General features: G+C 47.0%; 2 protein-coding genes across 6 annotated transcripts in view; one reads left to right on the top strand and one right to left on the bottom strand.

The window, feature by feature from the left end:
• The window catches only part of LOC148151762 (heme-binding protein 2-like), a 193,029-nt gene that overhangs the window by 110,064 nt on the left and 55,204 nt on the right, over positions 1 to 27,761 (bottom strand). The gene's annotated exons all lie outside the window — the stretch shown is intronic.
• The window catches only part of LOC148151763 (EH domain-containing protein 3-like), a 109,459-nt gene that overhangs the window by 29,882 nt on the left and 51,816 nt on the right, over positions 1 to 27,761 (top strand). For 2 of the 5 annotated variants that reach the window (XR_015754744.1, XR_015754746.1), the window contains exon 2: positions 16,468 to 16,673. The exons of the other annotated variants lie outside the window; for them this stretch is intronic. The gene's annotated coding sequence lies outside the window, so the exon portion shown is untranslated. The remainder of the gene's footprint in view (positions 1 to 16,467; positions 16,674 to 27,761) is intronic. 5 annotated transcript variants of the gene reach the window in all.

The following is a 27,761-nucleotide window of genomic DNA, read 5'->3' as shown; positions in this document are numbered from 1 at the left end:
CGACCCATCGTCTCAGCCTGCTCCTGCCCAACCGAACTCATCTCGGCATACCTCGACACGGTCCTGTCCCCATTAGTCCAAGAACTCCCCACCTACGTTCGTGACACCACCCACGCCCTCCACCTCCTCCAGGATTTCCGCTTCCCCGGTCCCCAACGCCTCATCTTCACCATGGACATCCAGTCCCTGTACACCTCCATCCCCCATCACGAAGGACTCAAAGCACTCCGCTTCTTCCTTTCCCGCCGTACCACCCAGTACCCTTCCACCGACACCCTCCTTCGACTGACCGAACTGGTCCTCACCCTGAACAACTTTTCTTTCCAATCCTCCCACTTTCTCCAAACAAAAGGAGTAGCCATGGGCCCCAGCTATGCCTGCCTCTTCGTAGGGTATGTGGAACAATCCATCTTCTGCAACTACACTGGCCCCACCCCCCATCTTTTCCTTCGCTACATTGATGACTGTATCGGCGCTACCTCGTGCTCCCACGAGGAGGTTGAACGGTTCATCCACTACACTAACACCTTCCACCCCGACCTCAAATTCACCTGGACAGTCTCGGACTCCTCCCTCCCCTTCCTAGACCTTTGTTTCTATCTCAGGCGACCGAATCAACATGGACATCTGCTACAAACCAACCGACTCCCACAGCTACCTGGACTACACCTCCTCCCATCCTGCCCCCTGTAAAAACGCCATCCCATTCTCCCAATTCCTTCGTCTCCGCCGCATCTGCTCCCAGGAGGACCAGTTCAAAATACGTACAACACAGATGGCCTCCTTCTTCAAGGACCGCAATTTCCCCCCCGACGTGGTCGACGGTGCCCTCCACCGCATCTCCTCCACTTCCCGCTCCTCCACCCTTGAGCCCTGCCCCTCCAACCGCCACCAGGACAGAACCCCACTAGTCCTCATCTACCACCCCACCAATCTCCATGTACAGCGCATCATCCGCCGTCACTTCCGCCACCTCCAAACTGACCCCAGCACCAAGGATATATTTCCCTCCCCTCCCCTATCAGCTTTCCGTAGAGACCACTCCCTCCGCGACTCCCTTGTCAGATCCACACCCCCCACCGAACCAACCTCCACTCCCGGCACCTTCCCTTGCAACCGCAGGAGGTGCAACACTGGCGCCCACACCTCCCCCCTCGCGTCTCTCCAAGGCCCCAAAGGAAACTTCCATATCCGCCACAGATTCACCTGCACCTCCACCCACATCATCTACTGCATCCGCTGCAGCCGGTGTGGCCTCCTCTATATTGGGGAGACAGGCCGCCTACTTGCGGAGCGATTCAGAGAGCACCTCTGGGCCACCCGGACGAACCAACCCAACCACCCTGTAGCACAGCATTTCAACTCCCCCTCCCACTCCACCGAGGATATGCAGGTCATTGGACTCATCCACCGCCAAACCACAACAACGCGACGGTCGGAGGAGGAGCGTCTTATCTTCCGACTGGGAACCCTCCAACCACAGGGGATGAACTTGGACTTCACCAGTTTCTTCATACCCCCTCCCCCCACCTTGTCTCAGCCGAATCCCTCCAGCCCAGCACCGCCTTCCTGACCTGCAGTCTTCTTCTTGATCTCTCCGCCTCCATCCTACTCCGACCTATCACCCTCACCTTGACCTCTTTCCACCTATCACATTTCCAACGCCCCTCCTCCAAGTCCCCCCTCCCTACCTTTTATCTTCTCCTGCTGAACACTCTCTGCTCATTCCTGAAGAAGGGCCTGTGCCCGAAACGTCGAATCTCCTGTTCCCTGGATGCTGCCTGACCTGTGCTGTTCCAGCAATAAAGTTTCAACTGGAATCATTGCGTAAATACTTTGGTTCTGCCTTCACAAAAGGGAACACCAGTCAGATACCAGAAATGTCAGAGAATGCAAGATTTAGTGAGAGTGAAGAACTGAGGGAGATCAATATTAGTCGAGAAATGATGCTGAGAAAATTGAGGGAATTGAAGGTGGATAAATAACCAGGGCCTGATCATCTACATCCCAGAAAAGTGGCTCTAGAAATAGTAGATGCATTGGTGGTCATCTTCCAGGATTCCAGAGACTCTGGCACAGTCCATGCAAACTGGTGGTTAGGTAATGTTACTCCAATATTCAAAAGGGGAGATAGAGAAAAACCATGGAATTATACACCAATAAGCCTGATATCGGTGGTGGGGAAAATTCTCGAATCCATTATTAAGGGCTTTGTAGAGTAGCATTTAGAAAGCAGTGGCAGGATCAGACAAAGTCTTCATGGATTTATGAAGGAGAAATCCTGCTTGAGAAATCAGTTGGAATTCTGTGATGTAACTAGTAGAGTTGACAAGGGGGATCCAGACAATGTGGCATATTTGGACTTTCTGAAAGTGTTTGTCAATGTCCTGCATAAGAGATTATTGTGCAAGATTAAAGCGCATAGATTGGGGGAAGTGTATTGAAATGGATAGAAAACTGGTTGGCAGAGAGGAAACAGAGTAGGAATTAATGGGTCCTTTTCAAATTGGCAGACACCAACTAATGGAGTGCCACAGGGATCAGTGCTAAGACCCCAACTATTCACAATATATATTACTGATTTGGGTGAGTGAAGAAAATATAACATCTCAAAGTTTGCAGATGACAGCAAGTTTGGTGGGAGAATGAACTGTGATGAAGATGCAGAGATCTGGACAAGTTGGGTGCGTGGACAAATCAATTTGCAGATGCGGTATAATTTGGATAAATGTGAGGTAATTCCCTTTGGAAGCAAAAACAAGCAGGCAGTTTACAACTGGAATGGCTGTAAATTGGGAGAGGGGAGTGTGCAGTGGGACCTGGGTGTCCTTGTTCACCAGTTATAGAGTCATATAGCATGGAAACGGACCCTTCGGTACAACCCGTCCATGCTGACCAGATATCCCAACCCAAACTAGTCCCACCTGCCAGCACCTGGCCCATATCCCTCCAAACCCTTCCTATTCATATACCCATCCAAATGTCTCTTAAATGTTGCAATTGTACCAACCTCCACCACATCCTCTGGCAACTCATTCCATACATGTACCGCCCTCTGAGTGAAAAAGTTGCCCCTTAGGTCTCTTTTATATCTTTCCCCTCTCACCCTATACCTTTCCCCTCTAGTTCTGGACTCCCTGACCCCAGGGAAAAGACTTTGTCTATTTACCCTATCCATGCCCCTCAATTTTGTAAACCTCTATAGGGTCACCCCTCAGCCTCTGAATTTCCAGGGAAAACAGCCCCAGCCTGTTCAGCCTCTCCCTGTAGCTCAGATCCTCCAACCCTGGCAATATCCTTGTAAATCTTTTCTGAACCCTTTCAAGTTTCACAACATCTTTCCAATAGGAAGGAGACCAGAATTGCTCACAATATTCCAACAGTGGCCTAACCAATGTCCTGTACAGCCGCAACATGACCTCCCAACTCCTGTACTCAATATTCTGACCAATAAAGGAAAGCATACCAAACGCCTTTTTCGCTATCCTATCTACCTGTGACTCCATTTTCAAGGAGCTATGAACCAGCATCCAAGGTCTCTTTGTTCAGTAACACTCCCTAGGACCTTATCATTAAGTGTATAAGTCCTGCTAAGATTTGCTTTCCCAAAATGCAGCACCTCGCATTTATCTGAATTAAACTCCATCTGCCACTTCTCAGCCCATTGGCCAATCTGATCCAGATCCTGTTGTAATCTGAGGTAACCCTCTTCGCTGTCCACTACACCTCCAATTTTGGTTTCATCTGCAAACTTACTAACTGTACCTCTTATGCTCGCATCCAAATCATTTATGTAAATGACAAAAAAGTAGAGGACCCAGCACCGATCCTTGTGGTACTCCTGGTCACAGGCCTCCAGTTTGAAAAACAACCTTCCACCATCACCCTCTGTCTTCTACCTTTGAGCCAGTTCTGTATCCAAATGGCTAGTTCTCCCTGTATTCCATGAGATCTAACCTTGCTAATCAGTCTCCCATGGGGAACCTTGTCAGACACCTTACTGAAGTCCATATAGATCACATCTACTGCTCTGCTCTCATCAATCTTCTTTGTTACTTCTTCAAAAAAACTCAATTAAGTTTGTGAGACATGATTTCCCACGCACAAAGCCATGTTGACTATCCCGAATCAGTCCAAACATCGACTGAGACTGCCATAGTGTTAAAGGTTTAGATGGAGAGAAATTTAAGTGTGTACAAGACAATTTTCTGAATCAGTGTGTGGATGTACCTACTAGAGAAGGTGCAAAGATTGACCTACTCTTTGGAAATAAGGTAGGGCAGGTGTCAGTGGGGAGGTACTTTGGGGCCAGCAACCATAATTCCATTCGTTTTAAAATAGTGATGGAAAAGGATAGACCAGATCTAAAAGTTGAAGTTCTAAATTGGAGAAAGGACAATTTTGACGGTATTAGGCAAGAACTTTCGAAGACTGATTGGAGGCAGATGTTTGCAGGTAAAGGGATGGCTGGAAAATGGGAAGCCTTCAGAAATGAGAACCAGAATCCAGAGAAAGTATATTCCTGTCAGGATGAAAGGGAAGGTTGGTAGGTATAGGGGATTTTGGATGATGAAAGAAATTGAGTGGTTAAGAAAAGGAAGGAAGCATATATCAGGTATAGACAGGATAGATCGAGTGAACCCTTAGAGTATAAAGAAAGTAGGAGTATACTTAAGAGGGAAATCTGGAGGGCAAAACGGGGACCTGAGATAGCTTTGGCAAAAAAAATTAAGGAGAATCCAAAGGGTTTTTACAAATATATAAAGGACAAAAGGGTAACAAGGGAGAGAATAGGGCCCCTCAAAGATCGGCAAGGCGGCCTCTGTGTGGAACCACAGAAAATGGGGGAGATACTAAATGAATACTTTGCATCAGTATTAACTGTGGAAAAGGATATGGAAGATATAGACTGTAGGGAAATAGGTGGTGACATTTTGCGAAATGTCCATATTACAGAGGAGGAAGTGCTGGATGTCTTGAAACAGTTAAAAGTGGATAAATCCCCAGGACCTGATCAGGTGTACCCGAGAACTCTGTGGCAAACTAGAGAAGTGATTGCTGGGCCTCTTGCTGAGATATTTGTATCATCGATAGTCACAGGTGAGGTGCCGGAAGACTGGAGGTTGGCAAACGTGGTGCCACTGTTTAAGAAGGGCGGTAAAGACAAGCCAGGGAACTGTAGACCGGTGAGCCTGACGTCGGTGGTGGGCAAGTTGTTGGAGGGAATCCTGAGGGACAGGGTGTGCATGTATTTGGAAAGGCAAGGACTTTGTGTGTGGAGAATCATGTCTCTCAAACTTGATTGAGTTTTTGAAAATGTCCAGTTGGTGAAGGTAAGCACACAGGACTTGGAAACAAACATGATCCGCAAACTATCATCCTTCCATCTGTGAGAGATGATAGAAATGCAGCCTCAGAATTTTGCTGAGATTATCTGCTGCCCTCCGAATAGTTGAACAATTAATTCTGGAAAGAATCATCATCAAACAAACCCTGATGAGGCAAATGGTATGTTGGCCTTCATTGCAAGAGATTTTGAGTACAGGAGCAGGAAAGTGTTCTGGCAGTTGTACAGGGCTTGGTGAGGCCACACCTAGAATATTATGTGTAGTTTTGGTCTCCTTTCCTAAGGAAGGATGCTCTTGCTCTCCAGGGAGTGCAGCAAAGGTTAACCAGGCTGATTCCAGGGTTGGTGGGTCTGACATATGAAGAGAGATTGTCTAGGTTAGGGTTGTTTTCGCTGGAGTTCAGATGAGTGAGGGGGGCTCTCATAGAGACTTATAAAATTCTATCAGGACAAGACAGGGTGGATGTAGGGAGGATATTCCCAATGGTGTGTGTCCAGTACCAGGGATCGCCGTCTGAGGATTTGGGTGGACCATTTAGGATGGGGATGAGGAGGTATTTCTTCACCCAAAGAGTGGGCAGCCTGTGGAATTCATTGCCACAGGAAGTAGTTGATGCCAAAACATTGAATGTATTCAAGAGGCAGCTAGATATAGCACTTGGAATGAATGGCATCAAAGGTTATTGGAAGAAGGCAGGAATGATCAGCCATGATTGTGATGAGTGGTGGAGGAGGCTCAAAGGGCCGAATAGCCTCCTGCTGCTGCTATCTTCTATGTTTGTGACTTGAGAATGTGCAGTAAAACTCTCTATTCCTGAACAGCTGCTGAGGTGATCAGAACACTGGTATTTGATCAGATCACTGAACGACATTTTAAACTTTTTCAAGCAAGCAATACCGACATCCCGTGTCTTCAGCCTATACACATCCTCCTGCATCGTCTCGTAACCCACCTCACTATCCACAGCTCCCCATTAGAGATGTACAACAGTGACAAATCAACTGTGGTCCAACATTTTCTAACCATCGGAGTCAATATTATTCCACTATTAAACAATGTATCTCTGAAATCCACCTCTGTCTCAATCGGTGAGTTGACTTGCATTGTGGAGCTTGAGTGCATGTCGACCAGCTGAATAAGAGGTCTCTGCAGCTGATCAAGAGTGTTAGAGGTCATCGCGCTCACACCATTTGTACGATCTTTTGATCTCTCTGGTTATCAAATCTGTGCCTGTGTGCTTCCTTTGCTTCACCTGACGAAGGGGCAGCACTCCTGAAGCTTGTGATTTCAACTAAGCCTTTTGGACTATAACCTGGTGTCATGTGTCTTCTGACCTTGTCCACCCCAGTCCAACACCGGCACCTCATCATCACTCAAGGATAGATTTCCTGTTATCATCCCCATGTTCTCAGTCAGATCCCTCACACTGGTGTTCTTTTCCCTTCAAACCACTGCCTCCTGCTGGCCGACCAGCAGGCTAGCAAGGTTAAGTGGAAGCTGAATGTGAAACTGTTGACCCCAAAAAACACTGAAGAGCTGAAAAGGGATTTCATAATTGGAGAATCATGAAGCCTGTCTTTGTGTGTCCATTGGATTGGTGAGAAACAGTCAATGGAAACAACAAGAGGTTCTTTATCCTCAAAGGTGTTCAGAAGGCAAGAGAGAGGGATAGAAAACTATCCAAACTCCAAAAGACCATGCAGAACCTACTCCTGCTACAGACGATGGGGGTCGATGTGATGGAGAATCTCCAGGAGGTGAAGAGTCAGCAAGTCTCGCTCTTTGCCTCGGAGGTCTCCAAGATAATCTTCCAATCCATCATGGAGTAGGATGAGACGTGCTCGCGTTCTCCTTCCAGAATATGCACAAGGAGAGCTCTGTGCTCAGCAGCCTGAAGGAAGAAGATGGCTCGGTAACATCATCTCACTCTAACTTCCTGAACCTCAGCACATGCCAGTCGGGATGACAGGAAGCTCCCAGACAGAACGGCCTCCCAGCTCCTGTCTTCTATCACGGAGGTCTTAGACAACAGTGGCTGGTCCAGCCTCTCCCGCGTGCTATCCCTTGATGAGCTGACCAAGGCCCTCGAGTCCTTTAGAGAAGAATAAAACTCGCCCAGAAACAGTGGCTTACTGCCGTTGTATTTGGCTCTGTGGGATTTGATTGGCCAGGACTGCTGGAGGTGGAAGACAGCATGCTTCTATCAGGTAGCATGTGCGAATCCATGAGGAAAGGTATTGTCACCCTCATCTACAAGCAGAAGGAGGAGATTAGAAATTGGCGATTGATATCATCGCTGAATGCAGACTACAGAATCCTGTCTAAGGTCCTGTCTAACCAGGTCAGGCCTGCTCTGGAATCAGTCATTCACCCAAACAAATCTGTGCGTAGTCGTCAGGACCATCTGAGAGTCACTCTCTCCGCAGGGAGACGATTGCCTATTTGCAGGGCTGTGGGGGCGGATGCTTGTCTCATCAGCATGGACCAGGGGAAGGCCTTTGACAGGATGTCACACAAATACTCTTCAAAATAGGCTTTGCGGAGGGAATCCACATTTGGATCTGACTGCTTTATACCAACATCGTTAGTGCAGTCTGAATCAACGGGTGGGAATTGGAAAGCTTCCCGAACAGATCTGAAGTCAGGCAGGGCTGCCCTCTCTCTGTCCAAAGTGAGAGGTCATGCACTTTGGTCGCAAGAATACAAGCATGGCCTATTTTCTAAATGAGTAGAAAATGCCGAAGTCTGAAGTACAAAGAGACTTCGGTGTTCTAGTCCAGGATTCTTTCAAAGTAAACTTGCAGGTCGAGTTAGTACTTAGGAAGGCAAATGCAGTGAGGGCATTTATTTCAAGAGGATTTCGGAGTATTTCTGAAGCTCTATAAGGCCCTGGTTAGACCACATTTAGAGCATTGTGTGCAATTTTGGGCCCCATATCTCACGCAGGATGTACTGGCCCTGGAGCATGCTGAGAAGAGGTTCATGAGTATAGTTCTAGGAATGAAAAGCTGAACATATGAGGAACGTGTGAGGACTCTGGGTTCAGATTCAATGGAGTTTAGAAGGACGATAGGGGATCGAATTGAAACATACAGAATACTGACTGGCCTGGACAGAGTAGATGTTGGGAAGATGTTTCCGTTGGTAGGAGTGATGAGGACCCAAGGACATAGCCTCAGAGTAAAGGGAATTGGTTTTAGAACAGAGATGAGGAGAAATGTCTTCAGCCAGAGTGGTGAATCTATGGAATTTACTGTCACAAAAGGCTGTGGAGGCTAACTCATTAAGTATAATTAAGACTGAGATCAATAGGTTCTCAAGGATCAAAGATTACGGGGAGAAAGTGGAAGAATGGGGTTGAAAAATGTATCAGACATTATTGAATGGTGGAATAGACTTGATAGGCTGAATGGTCTAATTTCTGCTCCTATGTCTTATGGTGTTACGGTCAGTGTGTAGGCTCATGAGCATCTGCGATCAGTTTGAACTGGCCTCAGGGGCCAAGGTAAATCGAGGCAAGAGCAAGACCGTGTTCTTTGGAAAGTGCTATCCGACCAATCCTTCATTCCCTTCACCGTCAGGACTGATTACCTGAAGGTGCTGGGAATATGATTTGGAGGGACTGGGGTGTGCACAAAATCTTGGGTAAAGCACTTTGCCAAGGTGAAGCAGAAACTGGGCTTTTGGGAGCACCCCTCCCTCTCCATTGTCATAAGGTAAAACCCTGGTCAATAGGTGTGAGGCACTCTCTCTGCTGGACATGGTGTGGGTCTGGCTCATTCCCAGAACCTGCTCTATTGCAGTTACCCAAGCCACTTTCCACTCCATCTGGAGACCCAAGATGGACTGTGTCTGCAGCGTCTCCACGTACAAAACCCTGGATAAAGGGAGGGGGGACATGTACCCCATGTTACCCTCACCCTGATGGTCATCTTTGCATGTGGCTGCATCAAGCTGTGCATAGACCCTTGATACACAAACACCAAGTATCACTATGTACTGAGGTTCTACCTGTCCCTAGTATTGTGAAGGATGGGACTGGCCTGGCTACCATAGAATGTTGAAACTTTATTGCTGGAACAGCACAGCAGGTCAGGCAGCATCCAGGGAACAGGAGATTCGACGTTTCGGGCACAGGCCCTTCTTCAGGAATGAGCAGAGAGAGTTCAGCAGGAGAAGATAAAAGGTAGGGAGGAGGGACTTGGAGGAGGGGAGTTGGAAATGTGATAGGTGGAAAGAGGTCAAGGTGAGGGTGATAGGTCGGAGTAGGATGGAGGCGGAGAGGTCAAGAAGAAGACTGCAGGTCAGGAAGGCGGTGCCGGGCTGGAGGGATCCGGCTGAGACAAGGTGGGGGGAGGGGGGATGAAGAAACTGGTGAAGTCCAAGTTCATCCCCTGCGGTTGGAGGGTTCCCAGTCGGAAGATAAGACGCTCCTCCTCCGACCGTCGGGTTGTTGTGGTTTGGCGGTGGATGAGTCCAATGACCTGCATATCCTCGGTGGAGTGGGAGGGGGAGTTGAAATGCTGTGCCACAGGTTGGTTGGGTTGGTTCGTCCGGGTGGCCCAGAGGTGCTCTCTGAATCGCTCCGCAAGTAGGCGGCCTGTCTCCCCAATATAGAGGAGGCCACACCGGCTGCAGCGGATGCAGTAGATGATGTGGGTGGAGGTGCAGGTGAATCTGTGGCGGATATGGAAGTTTCCCTTGGGGCCTTGGAGAGAAGTGAGGGGGGAGGTGTGGGTGCAAGTGTTGCACCTCCTGCGGTTGCAAGGGAAGGTGCTGGGAGTGGAGGTTGGGTCGGTGGGGGGTGTGGATCTGACAAGGGAGTCGCGGAGGGAGTGGTCTCTACGGAAAGCTGATAGGGGAGGGGAGGGAAATATATCCTTGGTGCTGGGGTCAGTTTGGAGGTGGCGGAAGTGACGGCGGATGATGCGCTGTACATGGAGATTGGTGGGGTGGTAGGTGAGGACCAGTGGGGTTCTGTCCTGGTGGCGGTTGGAGGGGCGGGGCTCAAGGGAGGAGGAGCGGGAAGTGGAGGAGATGCGGTGGAGGGCACCGTCGACCACGTCGGGGGGGAAATTGCGGTCCTTGAAGAAGGAGGCCATCTGTGTTGTACGTATTTTGAACTGGTCCTCCTGGGAGCAGATGCGGCGGAGACGAAGGAATTGGGAGAATGGGATGGCGTTTTTACAGGGGGCAGGATGGGAGGAGGTGTAGTCCAGGTAGCTGTGGGAGTCGGTTGGTTTGTAGTAGATGTCCGTGTTGATTCGGTCGCCTGAGATAGAAACAGAAAGGTCTAGGAAGGGGAGGGAGGAGTACGAGACTGTCCAGGTGAATTTGAGGTCGGGGTGGAAGCTGTTAGTGTAGTGGATGAACTGTTCAACCTCCTCGTGGGAGCACGAGGTAGCGCCGATACAGTCATCAATGTAGCGAAGAAAAAGATGGGGGGTGGGGCCAGTGTAGTTGCGGAAGATGGATTGTTCCACATACCCTACGAAGAATGTTCCAAGTATTTGGACCATTCCGTATTACCTGTCCTTTATGGAGACATTTGCAAAGAGAAACACCTTTGACCTCAAGTCGAGAATACGTTGTGATCTCGAGACTCTGAGGGAATAGGAGAAGGTAAATCCTGTCACGTGGTTCCCTGAGCAGACTGTCAAAGTCACTCCAACCAAAATTTTCCAACAAGCTTCAAGACATTGCTTGACTGGTGATGAGAAGAATACTACCTGTGAGATCCTTCATGTACGCCCTGTTGGTCTGTGGAACTACACACTGCTCTCGAAGTGGGGTGGGTAGGGGTAGAGACTGTCACACATCTTCTGGAATGTGCCTTTTACAAAGGAAGGCTGGAGAAAGATGCAGTGGCTGTGTCAAGGTTCGTCCCGAGCAGCTCTGACACAGAGCTCTGTGCTATGGTCTGCTCCCCGGGACACAAACCGAGATAGACATTGACTGTGCCTGGAGAACCATCAACTCAGTGAAAGAAGCCGTTCGGTCTGCCTGAAACTTGTTAGTCAGGGTCAACTCCTTGTTCTGTAAGACCGAGTGTTGCAGACTGGCACATTCCAAGGTCCAGGACTACGTGCTGAGGGACACACTAAAGCTTGGGGCAGCTGCTGCCAAGGCGCAGTGGAGAAAGAGCACTGTCTGAGGTCTTCCTGCTGAAGTTAAATAGGAGTCCATTGCAGGAGGGTCTGGTACTGTAATGTGAATACCTCAAATGCATGTGAATATAGTCCTATATGTGTCAGAGATGCCTTTGGTTTGTTATAATGGAATCAAACTCCAATGTTTCTTTGTTTCCTTGATATGATACTGTACAGAACTGAACTGCGTTTGTGACAATGTGTATATATGCAAAGATATTTTTATGAATAAAGTATATTCATGAAATGGAAAAAATGAGTCTTTCTGAATCCTGCTTCCTCAATGGTGAACACAGAGTTAAATAATCCCCTCAATGGGGCTGTTCTCTACTGACTGGGGTCTTCAGATTCTTTCTTTATTTTTCAGATAATGAAGCAGTTCATGATTACACACAGCATTTCAGAGCGGGACAACTTTGATACCTGGATGGCAAGTGAAATCCATGCTGTAAAAGTGCCAGGCAGTGACCATGTCTGATCATATTAACACTGTTAGGTCCAAGTTTCAAATTCCTGGTCATTCTCATTGACCAGAAACTGAACTTGACCATCCAAATCAATACTGTTTCTATCAGGCCAGATTAGAGATTGTGCACTGACTCACCCTTTGCACAAACAAACCTTGGTAAAACTTACAATTCTAGTGTGTAAATGGAATATTCCCAATTTCCTGGATGGGTGCATTCCCAACAACATTCCAGAAAGTAGACACAACAGTTCACAATAAGCCAATCTCCTTGACCGGAATCCCATGTATTATCTTCAGTACTCTGTTCCATCAGAGGCAGGAATGTTGTTCTGTCAATCTGTACTTGCTACAGGATGCAGTGAGGTACTGCAGCTTCTTCAGCTGTTTGTCCTCATTCACACTCAAAGGACAAATGCAGCAGGTAGATGAGAACACTTATCATTTCCAAGTTTCCCTCTGAGACATTACTCTCCATTGTGTCACCATCACTGGCTTCATATCCTAGAACAACTCCCTTAACAATGCTAGTGTATAGACACCACACAGACCACAGCGATTCAAACAGATGACTCACTACCATCTTTGGGCATCAAGGAATGGGCAATAAAAACTAATCTTGCCAGAATCCTCAACACCCCAAGAGGCAACAACAAACACTGTGTATGCAATGTGAAATGACTAAACCAAATATGTTTCTGTTCAAGTTTTTTCCAACTTAATTTTTCAACGTGAACGACCACCACTTTTAAAGTGGAGCTCATTGCTCTGAAATGCAGATCTTGTAGATGTATGGACGTACAATTGGAATTTAGTTTCAGGTCTGCCTTTTGAGTCTAATTTTACTTCAGTGAATATTGGGTGGTCCAGATTTGACCAACGTTTAGTCCAGATTAGAGTGGTGCTGGAAAGGCACAGCAGTTCAGGCAGCATCCGAGGAGCAGGAAAATCAACGTTTCGGGCAAAAGCCTTTCATCAGGATTAGAGGACTCCAAACAGGTGACTCACCACCATCTTTGGTTTTTATTGTCCATTCCTTGATGCCCAATCTTGTCAGAATCTCCAACACCCCAAGAGGAAACAACAAACACTGTGTATGCAATGTGAAATGACTAAACCAACTATGTTGGCCAACATTTACAACATCGCTGTTCATGAGAAAGATACTGAACTAACTCTATTACTTTGCACTAAGAGGAATATCAATTGGCCCCTTTTCTCAATAGTATCTCAATGGTGATGGAATATTTTAATGTTGAGTCATGAGATATGTAGAAAAATATTGAGACTTAAAGGGGCTCCATCCATACCTGGACCATTCAAGTCTCTGAATTTGACTAAATGCAGATTTTACAACATGAAACGCAAAATGTACCTGTCATTCTCCCAGGCTCTTTACTCCCTGGAACTGTGACAAATCTTGTGGTAAATCCTGAACCAAGCAGGAACAAGGTGGTGGGTGGGAGAGTGATACCACATGGCATGAGGATGCCACACCACATTAGATTGGAGGGAATGGTCCCTGGCATCGGGAACGTGGTCCAGGAAAAGGTCTTGGAGAGATTGCAACTAGGGAAGGGGAAGAGAAGCCTGGAGCAGGGAATGTGAAGAGATGGGAGTGGGAACTGGAGTGACATTTGGACAGACCACAGGATGGGAATAGTCTCAAGGGGTTGAAAGTCTATTTCTGCATTTTTGTAGAGCAGAAACTTCAAAACATTAAAATCAACATGAGGCTGGACTTCTCCGAACCGAGAAGCTAAATCACATCAGGTTTGTGCTGACAGATCTCACGAGAGGAGTCTCTGTCTCAATGCCTCCGTCAGTGGCTATAATCGTATCTGGGGAGAATATTGTTAGGAGGATGAATGAGGAAAAGGTTTTGTTTGAATATCAGAGTGCTCCAACACCAGGTTTACAGCAGAACAACAGTCAAAATTGACAAAGGGAATGCTGAGAGATTGGTCCAACCCACAGGGCACCACATTCCCAGAGGAAAATGTTCATGGAAGAACGATAAAGATCACAAAGGGGAAGTCATCATCACCACTTTATATTTACAGTTGTGTAGATGAGTTAATACTAACACAAGACAAAACTGTGAGTCAGTTGCTGCAGCATGTGTCAATGAGGATAAGGTAGAAACACCTGAAAACTAGGCAGTAGACAAGAACACAACTGTATATTGAATCACAATTGTGCACTTCACTACACTGTATGAAGGTGGGAACTCACCCGATAGTTAAAGACAGTAGGGGAAGTTATTTAATTAGGGCAGGGGGAATTACAATGCTATTCAGCAGGAACTGTGGAGCATAAATTGGGAACAGATGTTTCTCAGGGAAATACACAACAAAAATGTGGAGATTGTTTCTTGGAGCACTTGCTGCAAGTGCTGGATTGGGAGGGATGGTCAGGTGAAGGAATCTTTGATAACAAGAGATGTGGAACATCTAGTCAAAAGGAAGGAGGAAACTTATTTAAGTTTGAGGAAGCAAGGATCAGACAGGGCTGTGCTGAAAATGTGTTGCTGGAAAAGCGCAGCAGGTCAGGCAGCATCTAAGGAGCAGGAGAATTGACGTTTTGGGCATGAGCCCTTCTTCAGGAATGTAGAGGGCTGTAGAGAGTTACAAGGTAGCCAGGAAGGAACTGAAGAATGGACTTAAGAGAGCTAGAAGTGGGGGGGCATGAAAATGCCTTAGCGGGTAGAATTAAGGAAAACTGCAAGGCGTTTTACACTTATGTGAGGAACAAGAGGATGGCCAGAGAGAGGATTGTGCCGATCTGGGATAGTGGAGAGAACTTGTGTCTGGAGTCAGAAGAGGTAGGGGAGGTCCTTAATGAATACTTTGCTTCCATGTTCACTACTGAGAGGGATCTTGACGTTTCTGAGGTCAGTGTGACACAGGTTGATGTTAAGAAAGAGAATGTGCTGGAAATTTTGAAAAACACGAGGATAAATAAGTCCTCTGGGCCAGACGGGATATACCCAAGTTTGATACAGGATGTGAGGGAAGAGATTGCTGCTCCTTTGGCGATGATGTCTGTGTCCTCATGATCCACTGGCCAGATGTTTAGAGGGTGGCAAATGTTATTCCCTTGTTCAACAAACGGAATAAGGATAATCCTGTAGAGCCATCTCGTCAATATTCCACAAATTCCTTTCCTTATGATCCACTACCAACCTGATTTTCCCAGTCCACCTGCATATTGAAATCCCCCAGGATCGCTGTAACATGGCCTTTCTTACACCAGGAAATAGAAAAGGCATGTATCTTGTGCCCCGCATCCTGACTGTTGTTTGGTGGCCTGTACATAACTCCCTCATTTTTCACCTTTGCAGTTCTTCAGTTCTACCCATGCAGATTCAACACCATCTGACCCTACTTAGTTCTTTATTATTGATTTAATTTCATTTTTTTTATTAATGCCCCCACTCCCCTCTGCCCACCAGCCTGTTTTTTTTCTACAGCATGTATATCCTTGGATATTTAGCTCCAACTGCTGTTCCACTACAGCCACGTCTCTGTGATGCCCTCCACATCACACCATCAAGGGCCAAAGGGCCTGTACTGCGCTGTATTTTTTCTATACCTGCCAATTTCAATCTGCCCTATAAGCTCATTTACCTTATTTTGTGCACATTCAGCTACAATACCTTCGGTGCTGGATTGACTGTCCCTCTGCGCGTTGTTATTCACTTATCCAATGTGCTTGAAGAACAAAGGTGGATTAATGCAAGTAGGTTTTACGTAGGAATTGGAATGACATTTTTCTGGAAGGTTCTGTTACCTTTGTATGTATTGAACAATGAGATGTGATAATTCTAAAACTTTTCTGTCTTCCTCAAACTACACATTGTATTAACCAAAAAGTTCTGTGCATAATTCTGATCTCATTAGCGAGAGAAAGATATACCCTTATACCTTGTTTCCTGTGAATGCAGTGACTGGTCATTAGACAGATTATGTATATGTGCCCACATTGGGAATTTGACCAATTTTAATTTCCTATCTCATAAATCCTGCAATCCTGTTTATAAACACTGCCCTGTACTGGCAGTCAATAATTTCAACCTTAACCAAAAATGTGGCATTTATTCTTCTTTCAAAATTATTTAGTGCATTAACATCAACGTTGGGTCGGAAATTCTGATCTTTTGAGAGTCAGTGGCTGTCACCAACACAACTTTCCCCAATACCCTGACCCAAAGCACTCCTGACATGACCCTGTCAGACCAGACAAACCCCCTCCACCTGACACCCATGATCCAGCTGGACCTGAAACTCCCTCAGCTCCCCACCAACCCCAGGAGTCTGCAGAATCTTCAAACACACTTTCCCACACTGTCCAATGATGTCATTGCGCTGACCTGAATTCACTCTTGGGTACGATGAGCAAAAATACGGATGTCATCCACTACTATAACTGAAGTGAGACTTCTTTACTCTTTTGAAGGAACGCTCACCAGACCTGAAACATTAACTCTCTTTCCTCTCCCCAGATGCTTTTGAGACTTACTGAACTTTTCCAGCAATTTCCTGGCCTTTTACCTGTCTGGGAGCAGCGGGAGACAGATTGGAGGTGACGTGGAGACCCGGAGGGTGCCAGGAAGATAAGGACTTAGTATATATTTGGACAGCGGCTCAACCCAAGATACTACATGCCCACCCCCCTCCTCTAACCAGATGAAGAAGACTGTAAGATAAGGTTTTTACTTTTTTCTCTTTCTTTTCTTCCATATATTTAAGTGCATTGATTGGTTTTAGTTAGTTGATATAAAGCTAAGACTTACAATGGCAGGGGACCTCAGACCCGTGACATGTGCCTTTTGCTTGATGTGGGAGCTCAGGAACGTGGCTGACATTCCTGACTCTTACACTTGCAAGAAGTATGTCCAGCTGCAGCTCTTGTTTGACTGCATGATGGCTCTGGAGCTGCGGATGGACTCACTGTGGAGCATCTGCAATGCTGAGGAGGTCGCGGAGAGCATATTTTGCGAACTGGTCACACCACCGTTTAGAATTGCTGAGGGAGACAGTGAATAGGTGACCAAAAGGCAGAAAAAGAGTAGGAAGGCAGTGCAGGTGTCCCCTGCAGTCATCTCCCTCCAAAACAGGTATACCGATTTGGATACTGTTGGGGGAGATGGCTCACCAGGAGAGAGCAGCAGTTGCCAAGATCATGGCACCGTGGCGGGCACTGCAGTTTAGTGCAAGAAAATGACTCCTAGGGCTATAGTCATAGGGGATTCTATTGTAAGGGGAGTAGATAGGCGGTTCTGTAGCCAAAAACGGGACTCCTGGATGGTATGTTGCCTCCCAGGTGCTCAGGTCAGGGATGTCACCGATTGGCTGCAGAGCATTCTAAAAGGGGAGGGTGAACAGCTAGTTGTCTTGGTGCATATAGGCACCAATGATATAAGTAAAAAATTAGATGAAGTCCTGAAAGCAGAATTCAGGGAACTAGGAAAGAAGTTAAAAAGGAGGACCTCAAAGGTAGTGATCTCGGGATTACGACCGGTGCCACGTGCTAGCCAGCGTAGAAATGAAAGAACATGTGGCTTGAGGGATGGTGTAGGAGGGAGGGGTGTCATTACAACACATTCTCACTGCAAGTAATTAATGTACATTGGGACACCATAGACATAGCAGCACAATTCAACCATTCTGCCCATCGAGTCTACTCTGCCATTCGGTCATGGCTGATAGTTTCCCAACCCTAATTCTCCTGCTTTCTCCCCTCAGCCCCGAATCCCTGTAAACAGGTACAAATAGAATTAAGATTGTAGTTATGCTGTTCACCAGAAACAGTAATTAATGGAGAGCAAATGCCAGGGCAACGCTGACCCAGTGAGAGTCTGTGCCAGGGCAGTGCTGACCCAGTGAGAGTCTCAGGGCAACGCTGACCCAGTGAGAGTCTGTGCCACAGTGATAGCCTTTCACTGGTGTACAGCCTGTGTCAGAAGAAGGATGTCAGTGGGAGTAGTTTTGAAGGTGAGGGTCACTCAGCCACTCTCAGTAATCCCAGGGGAGGAGAGAAGGATGTTTGTGAGATATTCCAGTCACTGGGCTGTCAGCACCCACACCGACCTCATCTACTACTCAGTGAGTAAACAATGGTCTGTCCATAGTCAGAGAGCAGAATAGCTCATAGAATCATTGAATCCCCACAGTGTGAAAACAAGCCATTCAGCCCATTAGTCCACACCAACCCACTGAAGGATATGCCACCCAGACCATTCCCCTACCTTATCCTTGCATTACCCATTACTGCTTTCCTGGGTTTTCAGAGTTCCCAGGAGCCAGCACACAGAGAGTTAATGATTTCTGAATCCATTGCAAAGTCAGAACAAAGAGAAATTTCCATAATTAATCAGCTGGATTGTATCTCCAAGACACCATGTTCCTACTGGAAGCGAAACTGTGTTCAAAATCATCTTCATGAAAGAGTACATAAAGATTGTAGCTCAGTGTTCAAACTGCAGATCCACCTGAAGGTGCTGAGGAGTCAGTCAGTGCATTCACCAGTGATCTGAGAGAACACCAAGATGCTGAGAATCTTCTTAACTGTGTCTGTCCTCTTTGGACATCAAATTGCTACATATGACACAGAGCAGGAGGTGATCGACCTCTGTACTCATGTTGACTGTCTAGAGCCAGGACAAGTCATCTAGGACAAGGTCAGTACAGCTGAGAGTTTCCTCTCTTCTGTCGTGTTTGTACCAGTGGAGATTGTTTCATGCTGTTTTTATTCCATAACCTGCAGTGCACCGACAGTGCACATCCCAACCTGAACCATGAGACTGGACTGAAATTACTTCTCGGGCCTCATTAACACTTTTTACATGAGATGCCATCGCCTGCTTGGCTCCCACTGCCAGCTTGTGCAGTAAGAAGAATATCAGGGCTTCCATCTCCAGCAGCAGGTGAAGGGAAGTGTCAGTGTGCTCACAGAGAAGGGGGATGGTGGGGATCAATGCAAGGACTGTAGAGTCAGGGAGCTCTCCTACTGCTCCTGTCTTCACTCAATCTAACCCTGTTTTTGAAAAGCATGATCACAGGCTGAAGGTCTGTGCCGGGTTTCAACCCAGGTCCCCAGAACCTGACCTGGGCTCTGGATTAATAGCCTTGTGATAAATCCCATGAGGACATCACCTGCCCCAATTCAGCAGGGTGTAAGTAATGATGTTTTTATCCTTTCATTCAGTGAAGGTGTCCCTGGCATGGCTGCTATTTAATGCCCATCCCTCATTTCCCAATGCATTTCTCTGTTTAAATAATGTGTTAAAACATACACAGAGATACACAACACAGGGACATATGGTCATTAACGTTGGCTCAATGTAGAAGGATTTCAATAAATTCTCTAAATGTTGTAATTGAAAACCCAAAGGGAAGGAGCAAGGTGAGTCAACCAGGACAACATGAAAGATGAGAGAGTGAGAGAGAAAGGGAATGAATCAGGAAATGCTGCTGTCAGGAATCCCATTAAAAACTCCAAACTCTGTTTCAAGTTTTGTCAGAGTCACAGAGATGTATATCACAGAAACAGACCCTTCAGTCCAACTCGTCCATGCCCACCAGGTATCCTCTATAAATGTCTTCCCATTTGCCAGCATTCTGGGAAGCTGGGGAAGTGATTGCTGGGCCCCTTGCTGAGATATTTGTATCATTGATAGTCACAGGTGAGGTGCCAGAAGACTGGAGGTTGGCTAATATGGTGCCACTATTTAACAAAGGTAGTAAGGAGAAGCCAGGGAACTATAGACCTGTGAGCCTGACGTCGGTGATGGGCAAGTTTTTGGATGGGATCCAGAGGGGACAGGATTTACATGTATTTGGAAAGGCAAGGACTGATTCGGGGCAATCAACATGGCTTTGTCCATGGGAAATCATGTCTCACAAACTTGATTGAGTTTTTTGAAGAAGTAACAGAGAGGATTAATGAGGGAAGAGTGGTAGACGTGATCTATATGGACTTCAGTAAGGCATTTGACATGGTTCCCCATGGAAGATTGGTTAGCAAGGTTAGATCTCATGGAATACAGGGAGAACGAGCCATTTGGAGACAGAACTGGCTCGAAGGTAAAAGACAGATGGTTGTATTGGAGGGTTGTTTATCAGACTGGAGATCTGTGACCAGTGGAGTGCCACAAGGATCGATGCTGGATCTACTGCTTTTCGACATTTATATAAATGATTTGGATATGAACATAGGAGGTATACTTAGTAAGTTTGCAGGTTACACCAACATTTGAAGTGTAGTGGACAGCGAAGAAGGTTACCTCAGATTACAGCGGGATCTTGATCAGATTGGCCAATGGGCTGAGAAGTGGGCAGATAGAGTTTAATTCAGATAAATGCGAGGTGCTGGATTTTGGGAGACCAAATTTTAGCAGGACTTATATACTTAATGGTAAGGTCCTAGGGAGTGTTGCTGAACAAAGTGGGCGGCGCGGTGGCACAGTGGTTAGCACTGCTGCCTCACAGCGCCTGAGACCCGGGTTCAATTCCCGCCTCAGGCGACTGACTGTGTGGAGTTTGCACGTTCTCCCCATGTCTGCGTGGGTTTCCTCCGGGTGCTCCGGTTTCCTCCCACAGTCACAAAAGATGTGCAGGGTCAGGTGAATTGGCCATGCTAAATTGCCCGTAGTGTTAGGTAAGGGGTAAATGTAGGGGTATGGGTGGGTTTCGCTTCGGCGGGTCGGTGTGGACTTGTTGGGCCGAAGGGCCTGTTTCCACACTGTAATGTAATCTAATCTAATCTAATCTAAAAGTGACCTTAGAGTGCAGGTTCATAGCTCCTTGAAAGTGGAGTCACAGGTAGATAGGATAATAAAGAAGGAATTTGGTATGCTTTCCTTTCTTGGTCAGAGCATTGAGTGTTTGAGTTGGGAAATCATGTTGCAGCTGTACAGGACGTTGGTTAGGCCACTTTTGGAATATTGTGTGCAATTTTGGTCTCCTTCCTATCAGAAGGATGTTGTAAAACTTGAAAGGGTTCAGAAGAGATTTATAAGGATGTTGCCACGGTTGGAGGATTTGAGCTACAAGAAAGACTGAATAGGCTGGGGCTGTTTTCCCTGGAGCGTCAAAGGCTGAGGGCTGATCTCATAGAGGTTTATAAAATCATGAGGGGTATGGATAGGATAAATAAACAAAGTATTTTTCCTTGGAGTGGGAGAGTCCAGAACTAGAGGTCATAGGTTTAGGATGAGAGGAGGAAGATATAAAAGAGACCTAAGGGGCAACTTGTTCATGCAGACAGTGGTGCGTGTATGGAATTTGCTGCCAGAGGAAGTGGTGGAGGCTCGTACAATTTCAGCATTTAAAAGGTATCTGGATGGCTATATGAATAGGAAAGGTTTAGACGGATATGGGCGAAATGCTGGCAAATGGGACTAGATTAGGTTGGGATATCTGGTCGGCATGGACGAGTTGGACCAAAGGGTCGGTTTCCGTGCTGTACATCTCTATGCCTCCATGACTCTATTTAGCCCATGTTGTCAATGAAGAGTCAGTGTATATTAGTAGATTTTCCTTTTCCTAGGAAGAGAGCATGTCGATTCCTCACGTCAGATCCAAGATAACATTAAAGACACGTAACTCTTCAGTGGCCACATTTCAACAGTTAAAGCAAGGGCCAGCCATTTGTCACTGGGGGTTTTGCTGTCTTGTTGCCAGTCTCAAAGTTGAAGTGGTGGGGTCTGCCTGTCCCCATTTTCAGGATCCTCTCAGGGAAGAGTTGTCCAGCAGTGGTCATCGAGCGGGCACATGAGGTAGGTTCCGCCACCAGTGGGTATCCTGGTTCCAATCAACCCTATCAAGGCTGTCATACGGCATTTGGGATCATGAAGACGCTGGATTTAATTTGTTTTACCTGTAACTTGCATCATGGTTCAGTCCGGTTTGGTCTTGCGGTCAGGGGCATGCTTCATTTACATAACTCCAATTTCCGGGATGGGACCCGGTTTAGGATGGCGCAGGCCACTTATCTCCATGTTAGGATTTGGGAGGATAAAAGGGGTCAGGGAGTCTCTTGCTGAAGTAAGGGCATAACAAACTACTTCATCCTCTCCAAATATTTTATTATGGGTTTCTAGAAACAAATTGTTAGTGAAGGTTAATATTCCCCCCCGCTTTGTCTCTTTTACTATCTTGATCTATCTGAATGGGGACAAGGCTTACCAGGGATGCCCAAAGTACAGCTGAAATCAAACTGAAATATAACACCTTGACAAGATAAAGACCATTGGGGGTTGTTCTGTAAATGGACTATCCAATCTTCTTGATGAAGTTGACCATTACGACAATCATAATAATTAATGTATAATAATATAAATCATCTTGGGTAATGTTCAACACATCGAAGGAATCAGTCTCTTGGCATACAAGAACATCATCCTGGCATAGGTGGTGTATAGTCTCTTGTTGCTCAGGATCACACAGATAGATGGTTCCCTCTTGTGTACTAATGCTGGCCCAGGCAAGTCCATATATCAGGAATTTTGTTGTTAATAAAAAACCTACATATATTTGTTGCTTCTGACAACAAAGGGACTTTGAAGCAGCCCCTTTAGTCAGCTTCACCTTTCTAGGTAATGGCAGATCATCCACTTGGATGGAATTTCCCACAATATTCCCATTCCTATTGACGCTATTATTGTTGAGTCATAGTCACACAGCACGGGAACAGACTGTTCGGTCCAAACAGTCCATGCTGACCATAATCCCACACTAAATTAGTTCCAACTGCTTGGGCTTGGCCCTGGCCCTGGCCCATATCCCTTAAACATTTCTTATTCATGTCCTTATCTAAATGTCCCTTAAACATTGTAGCTGTACCCATATTCACCACTTTCTTTGGATGTTCATTCCACACACAAACACATCTGTGCGGAAAAGTTGCCCGTCATGTCTTTTTAAAATCTTTTTCCTTTCACCGTAATAATACTCCTCCTTGTCTTAATTCCCCACTCGAGGGAAGAGGCACCTGTCATTCACCGTATTTAGATCCCTCACAATTTTATAAACCTCTGTAAGGTCACCCTTCAACCTCCTCTGCTCCAGTGAAAGAAGTCCCAGTCTATCCATCCTCTCCTTTTCGCTCAAACCCTTCATTCCTGGAAACATCCTCAGAAATCTCTTCTGAAACCTCTCTCTAGTTTTAATAATGCCCATCCTATAACAGAGTGACCAGAACTGGACACAATACTCCAGAAGAGGCCTCACCAATCTCCTGTACAACCTCAACACAGTGTCCCAACTCTGATACTCAAGCATCTAAGCAATGAAGGCAAGTATTCTTAACCGATCTGTCTACATTTGATGCAAACTTCAAAGAATTAAGTATCAGGGCTGATTCAGAGTTCATCTGATCAGTTTCTCCATTACCATTTCTTTACTAAGACTAATCTTCTCCAACTCCTCATCCTCACCAGTCCCTTGGATTTCAGTAATATTTAAGAGATTTATTTTATGTCCCTTTCTGAATGCAGACAAGAATAATTGTTATTTAGCTTCAGTGGATAATCCCAAACATCTTACTTTGAGATGTCTGATATCTGAGGAAGTGCAAATGTTACCGTCATAAGGACAGAGGGTGATGTCAGAGTTTGATGTCAGTCCCATGAGGAACACCCTCTCAGTTCCCAGAAAACTCTCTATAACCGGGAAAGAAAACAGTGACTCCTGTGGGAATTTTGTTTGATTTCAAATAAATGTCTGACAACGTTATTGCAGTCCTTACCAAGTCAGAGTCTACCAACAGAGGGAGTGAGGAGAGACATTCTCCTCTCTTCAAAATTAGGAGAAATATCAAATCATAATCTCGTCACGGGCAGGTGGTGAGATCAGGGAGAGATGTGTTTAAAAACCAACTATATGTCCTTAACAAAGGTGGGGGGGGACCTGTTTATTTTATTCACTCATGGGATGTGGGCGTCGCTGGCTGGACCCAGCATTTATTGCCTGTCCCTAGTTGCCCCTTGAGAAGGTGGGGGTGAGCTGCCTTCTTGAACCTCTGCAGTCCACCTGCTGTGGGTCTACCCACAATGCCATTAGGGAGGGAATTCCAGGATTTTGACCCAGCAACAGTGAGGGAACGGCGATATATTTAGGATCGAGAGTGCAGTGCTAGAAAAGCACAGCAGGTCAGGCAGCATCCATGGAGAGCAGGAAAATCAACATTTCGGGCAAAAGCGCTTAATCAGAAATCATTTATATCAGGATATATTTAGGATGTGGAGTGGCTTTGAGGGGAACTTGAGGGTGGTGGTGTTCCCATGTCCTTCAAGATGGAAGTGGTCATGAGTTTGGAAGGTGGTGTCTAAGAATGCTTGGTGAATTTCTTTGTTCACACTTTAATGCTGAGCAGTTACATCTTTGTGCCAAATCTATAATCCTTTACCTGAAGGAACTCTTAGAGATAACTTCATAATTGCAGTGTGCGTCATCCCTCATTGTGTGGGTTAATTACAGTTTATCCTTTGAACTATCGCCAATATTGTGCTGTAGTGTATTTGGGTCTTTTTGTTCACCCTCCTATCTGTATAGTGATGCTATAGGCTAGCTGCCGGCACATTGTAAAATTCACAAGTCACACAACACCAGGTTATAGTCCAATAGGTTGATTCGAAATCACAAGCTTTCGGAGCGCTGCTCCTTTGTTGGGTAACCTGGTGTTGTGTGACTTCTGACTTTGTCCACCCCAGTCCAACACCAGCCCCTCTACACCATGTAAACGTCAGTTTGGATCAGAACCAGCTGGGATACCTTGAGTCAATTCACCACCACTATCCTTACTGCTGGCTGCTCAAAGTAGCAGGGAAGCAGTGTCCCAGTCGAATTATTACTAGACTCTCAACCTGAAGACCCAGCTGGTGTTCAGGGGACCAGAATTTGAATCCTGCTGTGGCTCATGGTGGAATTTGTAGTTGATAAAAATCTTGAAGTAAGAGTGTCATGACCATTGACGATTGTCAGGAAAACAATGAGGTAAAAACAATGACTGCAGATGCTGGAAACCAGATTCTGGATTAGTGGTGCTGGAAGAGCACAGCAGTTCAGGCAGCATCCAAGGAGCTTCGAAATCGACATTTCAGGCAAAAGCCCTTCATCAGGAATAAAGGCAGTGAGCCTGAAGCGTGAGGAGGGTGGGGGTGGGGAGAAAGTAGCAGAGTACAATGGGTGAGTGGGGGAGGGGGTGAAGGTGATAGGTCATGGAGGAGAGGGTGGAGTGGATAGGTGGAAAAGGAGATAGGCAGGTAGGACAAGTCCGGACAAGTCATGGGGACAGTGCTGAGCTGGAAGTTTGGAACTAGGGTGAGGTGGAGGAAGGGGAAATGAGGAAACTGTTGAAGTCCACGTTGATGCCCTGGGGTTGAAGTGTTCCGAGGCGGAAGATGAGGCGTTCTTCCTCCAGGCGTCTGGTGAGGGAGCGGCGGTGAAGGAGGCCCAGGATCTCCATGTCCTCGGGGAGTTGAAATGTTGGGCCACTGGGCGGTGTGGTTGATTGTTGCGGGTGTCCCGGAGATGTTCCCTAAAGTGCTCTGCTCGGAGGCGCCCAGTCTCCCCAATGTAGAGGAGACCGCATCGGGAGCAACGGATACAATAAATGATATTAGTGGATGTGCAAGTAAAACTTTGATGGATGTGGAAGGCTCCTTTAGGGCCTTGGATAGAGGTGAGGGAGGAGGTGTGGGCGCAGGTTTTACAGTTCCTGTGGTGGCAGGGGAAAGTGCCAGGATGGGAGGGTGGGTTGTAGGGGGGCGTGGACCTGACCAGGTAGTCACGGAGGGAACGGTCTTTGCGGAAGGTGGAAAGTGGTGGGGAGGGAAATATATTCCTGGTGGTGGGGTCTGTTTGGAGGTGGCAGAAATGTCGGCGGATGATTTGGTTTATGCGAATGTTACAACATTTAAAAGGCGTCTGGATGGGTATATGAATAGGGAGGGATATGGGACTAGATTAGCATATGTGGTTGGCATAGACGATTTGGACCAAAGAGTCTGTTTTCATGCTGTATGACTCTATCTGGTTAACTAATGTCCATTAGGGAAGGATAATGCCATCCTTACCTGGTCTAGTATTTACGTTATATCAAAGACATGTGATTGTCTTTTGTGGGAGATAGGTTCAGCCTCAGCATAAATCTAAATCACAACTTTAGCTGCACGCCATTAACATGAAGAACAGTCCCTCGGGAGAGTTCTCCATAACTCTGGTGAACACATATCAAAAAAATCACCTCACAACTCTAAGCTCCCACCACTGACAGGATACCTATGTATCGTGAAGGGTGGACCTTAGTTTGTGATGTCAGTTAACTCATTCAAATGTGTTGCTGGAAAAGCGCAGCAGCTCAGGCAGCATCAAAGGAGCATGAGAATCGCGTTTCAGGCATAAGCCCTTCTTCAGGAATGAGGAGGGTGTGCCAAGCAGGCTAAGATAAAAGGGACTTGGGGGAGGGGTGTTGGGAATACGACAGGTGGAAGGAGGTTAAGGTGAGGGTGATAAGGTGAGGGTGATAGGCCGGGGTGGGGGGGGCGGAGAGGTCGGGAAGAAGATTGCAGGACAAGAAGGTGGTGCTGAGTCTGAGGGTTGGGACTGAGAAAAGGTAGGGGGAGGGGAAATGAGAAAGCTGGAGAAATCTGCATTCATCCCTTGTGGTTGGAGGGTTCCTAGGCGGAAGATGAGGCGCTCTTCCTCCAGGCGTCGTGTTGCCATGATCTGGTGATGGAGGAGGCCAAGGACCTGCATGTCCTTGGCGGAGTGGGAGGGGGAGTTTAAGTGTTCAGCCACAGGGCGGTTGGGTTGGTTGGTGCAGGTGTCCCAGAGGTGTTCTCTGAAAAGTAGGCGGCCTGTCTCCCAAAGGAATAGGAGGCCACATCGGGTGCACCGGATGCAATAAATGATGGGTGTGGAGATGCAGGTGAATTTGTGGCGGATATGGAAGGATCCATTGGGGCCATGGAGGGAAGTGAGGGGGGAGGTATGGGCGCAGGTTTTGCATTTCTTGCGGTTGCAGGGGAAGGTGCCGGAGTGGAGGTTGGGTTGGTGGGGGTGTGTGGACCTGACGAGGGAATCGCGGAGGGAGTGGTCTTTCCGGAGCGCTAATAGGTGAGGGGAGGGAAATATATCCCTGGTGGTGTGGTCCGTTTGGAGGTGGCGGAAATGACAGCGGATGATACGATGTGTATATGGAGGTTGGTGGGGTGGTAGGTGAGGACCAGTGGGGTTCTGTCCTGGTGGCGATTGGAGGGGCGGGGCTCAAAGACGGAGGAGCGGGAAGTGGAGGAAATGCGGTGGAGGGCATCGTCGACCACGTCTGGGGGGAAATTGCGGTCTTTGAAGAAGGAGGCCATCTGGGTTGTTCGGTTTTGGATTTGGTCCTCCTGGGAGCAGATACGGTGGAGACGAAGGAATTGGGAATATGGGATGGCGTTTTTACAGGTGCAAGGGTGGGAGGTGGTGTAATCTAGGTAGCTGTGGGAGTCGGTCGGCTTATAGTAAATGTCCGTGTTGATTCGGTCGGTCGAGATAGAAATGGAGAGGTCTAGGAAGGGGAGGGAGGAGTCTGAGATGGTCCAGGTAAATTTGAGGTCAGGGTGGAATGTGTTAGTAAAGTGGATGAACTGTTCAACCTCCTCGTGGGAGCACGAGGAAACGCCGACACAGTCATCGATGTAGCGGAGGAAAAGGTGGGGGTGGGGCCAGTGTAGCTGAGGAAGATGGACTGTTCCACATATCCTATGAAGAGGCAGGCATAGCTGGGGCCCATGCGGGTGCCCATGGC

This window comes from Chiloscyllium plagiosum, unplaced genomic scaffold (genome assembly GCF_037043375.1).
Source record: "Chiloscyllium plagiosum isolate Xiang-an unplaced genomic scaffold, Cpla_swu_hap1 HiC_scaffold_3, whole genome shotgun sequence".
NCBI lineage: Eukaryota > Metazoa > Chordata > Chondrichthyes > Orectolobiformes > Hemiscylliidae > Chiloscyllium > Chiloscyllium plagiosum.
Note: the sequence above shows the minus strand (reverse complement) of the source record. Positions and strands in the feature narration are given on the sequence as shown.